Below are 12550 nucleotides of genomic sequence, written 5' to 3' on the forward strand. Positions count from 1 at the left end.
GATGGAAGGTTTTCACTCAAAATCTCACGATACATGGCCCCCCATTCATTCTTTCCTTTACACAGATCAGTCGTCCTTGTCCCTTTGCAGAAAAACAGCCCCAAAGCATGATGTTTCCACCCCCATGCTTCACAGTAGGTATGGTGTTCTTTGGATGCAACTCAGCATTCTTTGTCCTCCAAACACGACGAGTTGAGTTTTTACCAAAAAGTTATATTTTGGTTTCATCTGACCATATGACATTCTCCCAATCTTCTGGATCATCCAAATGCTCTCTAGCAAACTTCAGACGGGCCTGGACATGTACTGTCTTAAGCAAGGGGACACGTCTGGCACTGCAGGATTTGAATCCCTGGCGGCGTAGGGTGTTGTTACTTTGGTCCCAGCTCTCTGCAGGTCATTCACTAGGTTTCCCCCGTGTGGTTCTAGGATTTTTGCTCACCGTTCTTGTGATCATTTTGACCCCACGGGGTGAGATCTTGCATGGAGCCCCAGATCGAGGGAGATTATCAGTGGTCTTGTATGTCTTTCATTTCCTAATAATTGCTCCCACAGTTGATTTCTTCAAACCAAGCTGCTTACCTATTGCAGATTCAGTCTTCCCAGCCTGGTGCAGGACTACAATTTTGTTTCTGGTGTCCTTTGACAGCTCTTTGGTCTTGGCCATAGTGGAGTTTGGAGTGTGACTGTTTGAGGTTGTAGACAAGTGTCTTTTATACTGATAACAAATTCAAACAGGTGCCATTAATACAGGTAACGAGTGGAGGACAGGGGAGCCTCTTAAAGAAATTACAGGTCTGTGAGAGCCAGAAATCTTGCTTGTTTGTAGGTGACCAAATACTTATTTTTCCACCATAATTTGCAAATAAATTTATAAAAAATCCTACAATGTGATTACCTGGATTTTTTTTTTCTCATTTTGTCTGTCATAGTTGAAGTGTACCAATGATGAAAATTACGGGCCTCTCATCTTTTTAAGTGGGAGAACTTGCACAATTGGTGGCTGACTAAATACTTTTTTGCCCCACTGTACTCTGTAAGCTAGCTTGACGCACGAGAAAATAATATAAACAAGTTGAGAAAAAAAGTAACTACAAGGAAGTGGTTTATTATCTGAAGCAATTTGGTTATCCTGTCTTGATTGTAGGAGTTCTATTTTGCCATCTCACAAAATGAAAGCGATCTCTTTGAGATGTTTAGTCAGTGAAACAGGCCATCTCCATGGTAACCAGATAATCCTTCTGCTATACGTGCCTTCAAACTACCCTAAAACCCCTTAAGTATGCCCTAACCTAAGGAAATATTTGAGGGGCTCTATGCAATGCCCTTAAACAATTCCCTTAGGTAAGGGGAAATTAGTCCAAATGGTAAACCCTTACGGGAAACACTTAAGATTTATGCAACTGGCCCAGCTCCCTTCCAACCCAACTTCCCTTTGTACCTTTTGTGCTATTCTAAAGGGCTTTAAAGGACAGTCATTTGAAGGCTGGCAAATAGAAGAGTCCGAAAGTGATGCTTTCTGCTCTCTTCCCTATGTGGATTGTGGACATGCTTATTAGGACAGCTGCAGAACCCTGCCTGTACACAATTAACAGAGGAAAGGGAGAGCTACAGGGAAGTAGCCCGTTTGTATCTGCCAGTATGTGAGCAATTGCAACGCCCGAGGATGAGCTGAATCGTCCCTTTTTGTCACCCCTAAAGATACACCCCCACTGGGTTGTGTATAAGCCAAGGCTTGTTTCTTATCTCCAAAGGCAGTGGTATTTCCTTCTGGTCCCAAATGAGCTTCAGGGTTTCTAAATGACTCCACTTCAATCATTCAGTTAGAGAATAGGACGAAATCAAATCAAACTTTAAAAGTTGAATTTGATGTAGTCCTGTTCGTCCTCTAAATAGCATTACATTTGAAATCAAACCAGAGTTTGAAAGCCTAGGCCTTTTTGTATGGTCTATTTTTAGTTGAATTATGTGTTGAATTCCAACCATGGCTGTTGATGACTTTGCAGATGCTATACAGGCCTAAATAGCATCATTGATGATAAAAGTGATAAAGTAGGGTCACATTTAATTTGCTCTGTTAAACCTACTCTTTGGAATGACGTATAGCAACAGTGAATCTATTTAGTTTTAAAGTGGAGATCTCTCAGCAATCATTCTCACGATAGCACATTGGTAATAGTCAGTGTCAAACATAGCTAATCAGGGCTGGGCTTGGTTAAAACCCTGGCTGGGAGACCAGGGTAGCTTTGATGGATCAGTTCTCTAGTAGGAGGTGCTGCCCAGCCTGTTGTTTTTACTTATATGTTAAAAGATCTGACATTGTTTTAACTTCAACATTTTATACAAGGTTTGTATATGTTGAAATTGGATGACATAATCCTGTGGTTGAAATGTTGATTCAACCAGTTTGTGCCCTGTGGGTATTGGCTTAATATTCGAGGTGAGGAGAAATTGCGGAGCCAACAGACCAGGAGTTGAACCTGCCAACCAATCAATTGATCACAAAATGTGACCATTATTCTATTATGGGGAGTAGGGTGAGTTTAGCATTTTCCCCACTTATAGTTGAGTGGGTATACTAAAGTAGTGGAATATCACCATAAAGCAAGATTGCAATTTCAATGTACATAAGCCTTAGGTGATGATATACACGGAGTATACAAAACATTAGGAACACCTGCCTAATATTGAGTTCCCCCCCCCTTTTAACCTCGGAAACAGCCTCAATTCGTCAGGGCGTGGACCCCACAAGGTGTCAAGCGTTTCACAGGGATGCTGGCCCATATTGATTCCAATGCTTCCCACAGTCGTGTCAAGTTGGCTGGATGTCCTTTGGGTGGTGGACCATTCTTGATACACACTGGAAAGTGTTGAGCGTGGAAAAAACCTGCAGCATTGCAGTTCTTGACAAAAAACCGGTGTGCCTGGCACCATACCACATTCAAAGGCGCTTACATTTTGTCTTGCCCATTCACCCTCTGAATGGCACACATACACAATCCATGTCTCAAGGCTTAAAAATCCTTCTTTACCCTGTCTCCTACCCTTCATCTACACTGATTTGAATTGGATTTAACAGGTGGCATCAATATGGGATCATAGCTTTCACCTGATTTGTCTTATGTCATGGAAAGAGCCAGTGTTCTTAATGTTTTGTATACTCTGTGTACGTGACCTATAGTACTCACCTTGATGACGGGATATCTTAACGTTATGTACAGCTTTACCATGTCAACATCTGCAAGTATAACTTGTCATTTTAGGTTAAAATGTTCAATACATCTTTGGTACAGGAAGGATATTGCTGTTTATAAATGTACAATATGTTAGAATGTATTAGATGCATTGTTAATATATCAGTTAAAAATACGACTCTTTCCATATCATTGTTAATAGTTTTGAGTCAGTATCTCAATATATTTCTGTCCATCACTATGTCAATTATGCTTTTTCTCAGTGCAGTTTTCATTATTACATTTTGCTGTATGGTATATGAACATCAGTGGCAGTTTATTTTACATGGTCAATTAGCACGTTTAAACCATAACCTTGTACTTATTCAGTGCTGCTTTAATGAAAAATGTCATATTTTGTACAAGTATAAAGTACCAGTCAAAAGTTTGGACACAACTACCCAATCCAGGGTTTTACTTTTATTAAAAAAAATAAAAAAAATTCTACATTGTAGAATAGTAGTGGAGACATCAAAAGCATGAAATAACAGATATGGAATCATGTAGTAACCAAAATATTGTTTCAACAAATCAGAATATATTTTTAAAAAAAAGAAGAGATTTCAAAGTAGCCACCGTTTGCCTTGATGATACACTTATTTTAAGCTATTTGGCAACTGTTGTAATTAACTGAGTGCAAAATATATAAAATCTAAAATAAATATGTTGACGCCAAACATTAAAAAAGGAAAGACATTTTCACATATAGGCCGGGAGTCAGGATGTAGGTGCAGAAGGTGACTTCAATAATGATAAATGCAGATAAACATAAGCATACAGAACATGAATCAAAACAAACAAATACTGCCTGATGACTGCGGCTACTGAGGGCTAAATAAAGGGAAGGTAATCAAATCTATTTTATATAGCCCTTCTTACATCAGCTGATATTTCAAAGTGCTGTACAGAAACCCAGACTAAAACCCCAAACAGCAAGCAATGCAGGTGTAGAAGCATCATAAAGGTGATGATGTAGCAAGATAGTACAGCGGCATCTGGTAAGACGAGGGGCAGCAGACTGTATTTTTGTATATAACAACTGGTGCATGATATCTAAGGAAGTCTCAAGGTTTTGCTCGCCTGACGTAGATTATCTCATGATAAACTGTAGACCACACTATCTACCTAGAGAGTTTTCATCTGTATTTTTCGTAGCTGTCTACAATACCGCCTCAGACTGATGCTGGCACTAAGACCGCACTCAATGAGCTGTGTTCCGCCTTAAGCAAAGAGGAAAGCGCACACCCAGAGGTGTCGCTCCTGGTGGCTGGGGACTTTAATGCAGGGAAACTTAAATCAGTTTTACCAAATTTCTATCAGCAGGTTAAATGTGCAACCAGAGGGGAAAAAACTCTGGACCACCTTTACTCCACACACAGAGATACATACGAAGCTCTCCCTTGCCCTCCATTTGGTAAATCTGACCATCATTCTATCCTCCTGATTCCTGCTTACAAGCAAAAATTAAAGCTCGAAGCACCAGTGACTCGATCAATAAAAAAGTGGTCAGATGAAGCAGATGCTAAACCGCAAGACTGTTTTGCTAGCACAGACTGGAATATGTTCCGGGATTCCTCCGATGGCATTGAGGAGTACACCACATCAGTCATTGGCTTCACCAATAAGTGCATCAATGATGTCGTCCTCACAGTGACCATACATACATACCCCAACCAGAAGCCATGGATTACAGGCAACATCCGCACTGAGCTAAAGGCTAGCGTTGCCGATTTCAAGGAGCGAGACTCTAACCCTGAAGCTTATAAGAAATCCCGCTATGTATTCTGATGAACCATCAAACAGGCAAAGCGTCAATACAGGACTGAGATCAAATTGTACTACACCGGCTCTGATGCTCGTCGTATGTGGCAGGGCTTGCAAACCATTACAGACTACAAAGGGAAGCACAGCCGAGAGCTGCACAGTGACACGTGCCTACCAGACGATCTAAACTACTTCTATGCTTGCTTCGAGGCAAATAACACTGAAACATGCATGAGAGCATCAGCTGTTCTGGAAGACAGTGATCACGCTCTCCGCATCCGATGTGAGTAAGACCTTTAAACAGGTCAACATTCACAAGGCCACAGGGCCAGACGGAATACCAGGACCTGTACTGCGAGCATGCGCTGACCAACTGGCAAGTGTCTTCATTAACATTTTCAACCTCTCCCAGTCTGAGTCTGTAATACCAACATGTTTTAAGCAATCCACCCTAGTTCCTGTGCCCAAGAACACTAAGTTAACCTGCCTAAATGACTACCGACCTGTAGCACTCATGTCTGTAGCCATGAAATGCTTTGAAAGGCTGGTCATGGCTCACATCAACACCATTATCCCAGAAGCCCTAGACCCACTCCAATTTCCATACCGCACCAACAGATCCACAGATGATGCCATCTCTATTGCACTCCACACTGCCCTTTCACACCTGGACAAAAGGAACACAGAATGATATTCAAGAATGATATTCATTGACTACAGCTCAGTGTTCAACACCATAGTGCCCTCAGCTCATCACTAAGCTAAGGACCCTGGGACTAATCACCTCCCTCTGCAATTAGATCCTGGACTTCCTGATGGGCCACCACCAGGTTGTAAGGGTAGGTAACAACGTATCCTCCACGCTGAACATAGGGGCCCCTCAAGGGTGCATGCTCAGCCCCCTCCTATACTCCCTGTTCACTCATGACTGCACAGCCAGGCACTACTCCAACACCATCATTAAGTTTGCTGATGACACAACAGTGGTAGGCCTTATCAACGACGAGACTATAGGGAGGAGGTGTGTGGTGCAAGGACAGCAACCCAATCCCTCAACGTGATCAAGACAAAGGAAATGATTGTGAACTACAGGAAAAGGAGGACCGAGCACGCCCCCATTCTCATCCATGAGGCTGTAGTGGAGCAGGTTGAGAGCTTCAAGTTCCTTGGCGTTCACATTACCAACAAACCAACATGGTCCAAGCACACCAAGACAGTCGTGAAGAGGGTATGACAAAACCTCCCCCTCAGGAGACTGAAAAGATTTTAGCTTGGGTCATCAGATCCTCAAAAGGTTTTACAGCTGCACCATCGAGAGCATCCTGAAGGGTTGCATCACTGCCTGGGATGGCAACTGCTCTGCCTCCGACCGCAAGGCACTACAGAGGGTAGCACATACGGCCCAGGACATCACTGGAGCCAAGCTTCCTGCCATCCAGGACCTCTATACCAGGCGGTGTCAGAGTAAGGCCCTAAAAATTGCCAAAGATTCCAGCCACGCTAGTCATAGGCTGTGCTCTCTGCTACCGCACGGCAAGCGGTACCGGAGTGCCAAGTCTGGGTCCAAGAGACTCCTAAATAGCTTCTACCCCCAAGTCATAAGACTCCTGAACAGCTAATCAAATGGCTACATAGACTATTTGCATTGCCATTATTCCATTAGAAATAAGCCGTTTCGAGCTACAATAGTCATTTACAACATTAACAATGTCTACACTGTATTTCTGATAAAATGTATGTTATTCTAATGGACAAAAAAATAGATTTTCTTTCAAAAACAAGGACATTTCTAAATGACCCCAAACTTTTGAACGGTAGTGTATATATATTTTTTCACACTTATTTATTTAGTGTTATTTACATGTACACTGTTCCAAATGGTCAGAAGATAATAATAATAATAATAATAATAATGTAATCTAATAGCAACTGTTTGGCACACATAATGCTTGCTCCTATACCCTCCGTTTTCTTGATCTCAAGTAGTCCACAACTAAGTCAAATGCCACAGATCTGACTTCCCCTTTTCCTCCTGAGCAACCAGTAAACATTTGCCCATTTCGAGTTTCTTTTTCACGTCCTCCACATACATTTTGCTGTTATGTTTTACTCTATTCAGAGTTTGTTATAACACATTTATTGATGTGATTATTATAGGCTATAGTTCAGGCCCTATTGGTCACATGCATGCGATGCTTACATGTTTCACGTAAAGAGAGCCAAGATTGAGGTAATAGAGAATGTTTTTCCGAGACAAATTAGGGAGTTCGGTAACAGAACTTTTCAGTCACAAACAAGTAAGAAACAAAATGGCTGAAATGATGTTGAAGCTTCAGCACAAACAGCACAATAAACACTTACTGTGCTGTGTTCGCTTTTCGCTGCAGTAGGGAGGAGAGCGAAACAACATTTCGTTGTCATTTTCTTTAACAGTGTGATTATTGGGCTCTTTCTTGAGTCATTTTTGTGTCTTAATTATTTCATTAAACAGTATGCTAAAGCATCAGACAAGCTCAGTGCATATGTAGTTGATTTAATTCAAACACATAGATTGTCTATATATAGAAAAATACATTTAAACATTTCGCCCAATCAATTGGTTGAGAGAGCAGGACAACTGTTGGCCAAGATTTTTTTAGTCGGGGACAGCTCTACGCTACAGCATACAATGACATTCTAGATGATTCTGTGCTCCCAACTTTGTGGCAACCGTTTGGGGAAGTCCCTTTCCTGTTTCAGCATCCCAATGCTCCATGCACAAAGCGAGAAAATACAGAAAGTATTACATTTTTATGTATTTTTCTCCCCAATTTCGGGACATCCAATTGGTAGTTACAGTTCTGTCCCATCGCTGCAACTTCCATTTGGACTTGGGAGAGGTGAAGGTCGAGAGCCATGCGTCCTCCGAAACACGACCCTGCCAAGCCGCACTGCTTCTTGACACACTGCTCACTTAACCCAGAAGCCAGCCGCACCAATGAGTCGGAGGAAACGCCGTACAACTGGCGACCGTGACAGCGTGCATGCGCCCAGCCCTCCACAGAAGTCGCTGTAGTGACGTCTCAAGCACTGTAGTGCCTTAGACCGCTGCGCCACTCTGGAGGCCCCATACAGAAATGGTTTGTTGAGATTGGTGTGGAAGAACTTGACTGGCCTGCACAGAGCCCTGACCTTAACTAACCGCCCAACATCAGTGCTCGACCTCACTAATGCTCTTGTAGCTGAATGGAAGCAAGTCCCCACAGCAATGTTCCAACATCTAGTGGAAATTTTCCCAGAAGAGTGGAGGCTGTTATAGCAGCAAAGGCGGGACCAACTCCATATTAATGCCCATGATTTTGGAATGAGATGTTCGACGAGCAGTACTTTTGGTCATGTAGTGTACTTTGGGGAATTAATGAATGACCCCAAGTCAGAAGTACACTCGTGTACAATGGCCTAACTCATGGCATGTGTCCAACTGTCCATAAAACAAGCACTTAAATTGTAATTTATTGAAATTACTGGACATCTTACAGACAGGCTAGTTTTTATTCCTTCCGGATTGAAACATTTGATTAATCTTGGAGTTGAGAACTGACCTCCTGAGTAGAGACTTGAGAGGGTCAGCTCTTGCTACTAAACTTGGTTTTTGGTGCTCCCCTCTGGCCATTTTGCGCGCTGGATGATCCAAGCGCACACTGTAGGAAATGTGCACACTGGTGGCTTTTACCCTTTACCTCTCTTTAAAAAAGTACCAATATATGTTCTATATATAGCATACGTGTACAACAAACTACATATATAAGGATTGTACCCTTTTTATGGGGCAAATTGTTTCAAAAACACAATTATAAAACGACATGCCTGTAGACCCACTGGCCGAGTTGTGTAGGTTACCAAGCCATTGAATTCTACTTTTCTTGATCTATTCTCCATCTACTCTGTGTGAGCATATCAACATAATATAATCGATTGGCCCTACAATAGAATATAAATAGGCTTACTGTAGATATCCTACCTTGTACATTTTATGCGCAACATATCGGCAACAAAGATGCATTTAAATTGCACTACAACTCAGTTGATGCTTTCACATGCAGTGACTGTGTTTTAACTTTGAATACCTGGCTGCTACCAAACCAATACATTTCTGTTCGTTCTTTGGGCATTTCCGCACTATTTGAGGGGGTGGTGGAAAATTGCATTGGAGACGCAGCAGAAGTTGTGCGAGGGACGTAAAAAGAGCAATATGTCAACCTTGCTGTGTTCCAAGGTCCAAGAACCTATAGAGAAAATAGTATTTGAATAATCACCGTGGCCGAAGATGGTTTCGGAAATAGATGGTAGGTTTGTTTACACTGATCCTCAGAGTTAATGCATTTTGGAGTCCCATGTGAAGCAACGTGTTTGTGCACAAGGTGGAAAGCTAGCCTCCCGTCGCTGAAGGCGACATCCCATACCCCGAAGGTAAACCAGAGGGATGGTAGTGGTAAATCTGTTGTCGCGATAACATCGACCCTTTTCTGTTATTGCAAACATTGCCGCATGAGGGCGATGCGCGCAAATTGGCGGCAGAACAAGGGGGCGTTCTTATATGTTTATGAGCGCGTTTCACTTTACATTTGGATTTTAAACTCGTATGAATGTCCTGCTTAATATAATATGTGTCATCATCGCAAATCAACTGCATTATACTTTAAAAAAAACACAAACTCCAACCAGTAAAATGGCTAGCTTTTGCTACAGCCTATATCAATGAGCTTTAGCATTCTAGCTGCATCCAAAATAGTTATTTTGCAAAAATCACAACTAAATATAATCTATTTAAAAAAAACAAAGCCCCGGGGCCTATGGTTTCTTCATCTGGCCCTGGTTATAGCATGGTAGCCAGGGCACTAAAACAGCTGAGAAGTTGTCCCCAAAATTAAAAGTGCACTATGCAGAAATCACTCCACTATTTCCTGCTCGCAAAAATTCTAATTTCAGTTTTTGTGACAAAACAAGCTAGTATAGTGTACATAATCAATGTACCATATAAACTGCTGTGAAATAATTTTCCATTTTCCATATATATATATATATATATATATATATATGTATGTATGTATGTATGTATGTATGTATGTATGTATGTATGTATGTATGTATATATATATATATATATATATATATATATATGGAAAATTATTTCACAGGAGTTTATATGGTACATTTTTTATTTATTTTTTATTTCACCTTTATTTAACCAGGTAGGCTAGTTGAGAACAAGTTCTCATTTGCAACTGCGACCTGGCCAAGATAAAGCATAGAAGTGTGAACAGACAACACAGAGTTACACATGGAGTAAACAATTAACAAGTCAATAATAATAACACAGTAGAAAAAAAGGGGAGTCTATATACATTGTGTGCAAAAGGCATGAGGAGGTAGGCGAATAATTACAATTTTGCAGATTAACACTGGAGTGATAAATGATCAGATGGTAATGTACAGGTAGAGATATTGGTGTGCAAAAGAGCAGAAAAGTAAATAAATAAAAACAGTATGGGGATGAGGTAAATAAAAATGGGTGGGCTATTTACCGATAGACTATGTACAGCTGCAGCGATCGGTTAGCTGCTCAGATAGCAGAAGTTTGAAGTTGGTGAGGGAGATAAAAGTCTCCAACTTCAGCGATTTTTGCAATTCGTTCCAGTCACAGGCAGCAGAGAACTGGAACGAAAGGTGGCCAAATGAGGTGTTGGCTTTAGGGATGATCAGTGAGATACACCTGCTGGAGCGTGTGCTACGGATGGGTGTTGCCATCGTGAACAGTGAACTGAGATAAGGCGGAGCTTTACCTAGCATGGACTTGTAGATGACCTGGAGCCAGTGGGTCTGGCGACGAATATGTAGCGAGGGCCAGCCGACTAGAGCATATAAGTCGCAGTGGCGGGTGGTATAAGGTGCTTTAGTGACAAAACGGATGGCACTGTGATAAACTGCATCCATAACCAAACACATTGTATTTTGAGCTGTTTGAAGCTGGTGTACAAAACCGAAAGTAAAAGATGCAAAAACTAAATTTAGGATAAGGAAGCATAGAAATTGTGCGCATAGAACAGATCTACCACTTCTTAGACTTGCTTTTAATGAGAATGATATACCTACAACTCGGACCTATAACTCATATTTCACTGTGAATTTGGTCGTGTCGCCCAGAAAGTTAGATATTGCAACTCTAAGTCATGCAAATCAATGCATATTTGATATAGATGTAGCTGTATGTACCATGCCTAAATGTTTACAATTTATGTCATGACTCATTTAAAAAATCATTCTACGACGACATGGGTTTTGTGCTTGCTTATAGGCTAGGCTAATAACATGTTAGTACAGCTACGCAACATACAGATACGCAACAGTGTGACTTCAAAAGTTACAATTGTATCATTGAAAGTCGACAGTCGACCAGCTGGACACTTTGTAGCCAAATTGGTGCGACACACATGCGCGAGGTGCGTCGCACAATAATGTGCTCCTCAGCTACAAAAGTTTGTAGCGGTACACTCAGCAATGTGATGTAGATGCAAAGATGTGCCCTGGCTACCACGCTGTAACCAGGGCCGGATTAAGAAATTATAGGCCCGCTGAGCCTCTGTAACCCGAATGTTAGCATTGCAAACAAGTACATGTAAAATCCCATAGAGAATGCTAACTAAATGCTAATGATCTAAATGCTAATGATCTGACCTAAACTATTTGCATTACAGACATTCCGGCTCATAAATGTATACAAGTAACTAAAAAATGCTACTTATCGTTTGCTGCATGCACAAAACAAATATTAGACAGCAAAGCTCTTGATAAAGGAGGGGATTCTCTGCTGATACCAAGTGAAGCTTTATTTTGGAAGAAGCTAACCACTTAGCTAGAGAGCTGACTAGCTACTAAATTAGCAAACCGAAGGCACAACTTCAGAGCATTTAGCACATTTTAGAAAGTTGACATAATAGTTATACTTTATCTAACTGGCAAACATTTAGCTGTGAATTCCATACTGTAACTAGATCACCTGGCGTGTGCTTCACAACAGTGAGTGACTCACAAGGTTTCTGTCTCTCGTGGTTGTGTGCTTGTAAACAAACACCATGTAACTGGGGACTACCGGTAAACTTCATAATGCAAAATTATGTGACAGGGGAAATGAAGAACGCTGTATTGCACAAGTTGACTGCAGGTGTTAACGTAAAAAGGAGCTACAAATATTCAAATGTATAAAAAAAACTTTAAAGAAATAGTTTCAATGGTATTGACAATTTTCCAATCCACCGTTTTTTGTTGTTGTTGAAACTATTGATCCTATGTGGGCTAAATGATCCTCTCTGATGTATTTTGAACATATAGCAGGTTCGTGTCTTGTTTTTTTGCCTCTTGGGTCCTGTATGGGCTTGGGCCCTGTATGGGCTTGGGCCCCTGTAAATTCCTGCATTAATCCGGACCCTGGCTCAAACAGCAGTGAGGCAAACCCGTGCGTGCACATGCGCAGATACTACGTGTGACTGTCAAATCAAAGGCGTGCATATCACTCA

This window comes from Oncorhynchus tshawytscha, linkage group LG10 (genome assembly GCF_018296145.1).
Source record: "Oncorhynchus tshawytscha isolate Ot180627B linkage group LG10, Otsh_v2.0, whole genome shotgun sequence".
In the NCBI taxonomy this organism is placed as follows: domain Eukaryota; kingdom Metazoa; phylum Chordata; class Actinopteri; order Salmoniformes; family Salmonidae; genus Oncorhynchus; species Oncorhynchus tshawytscha.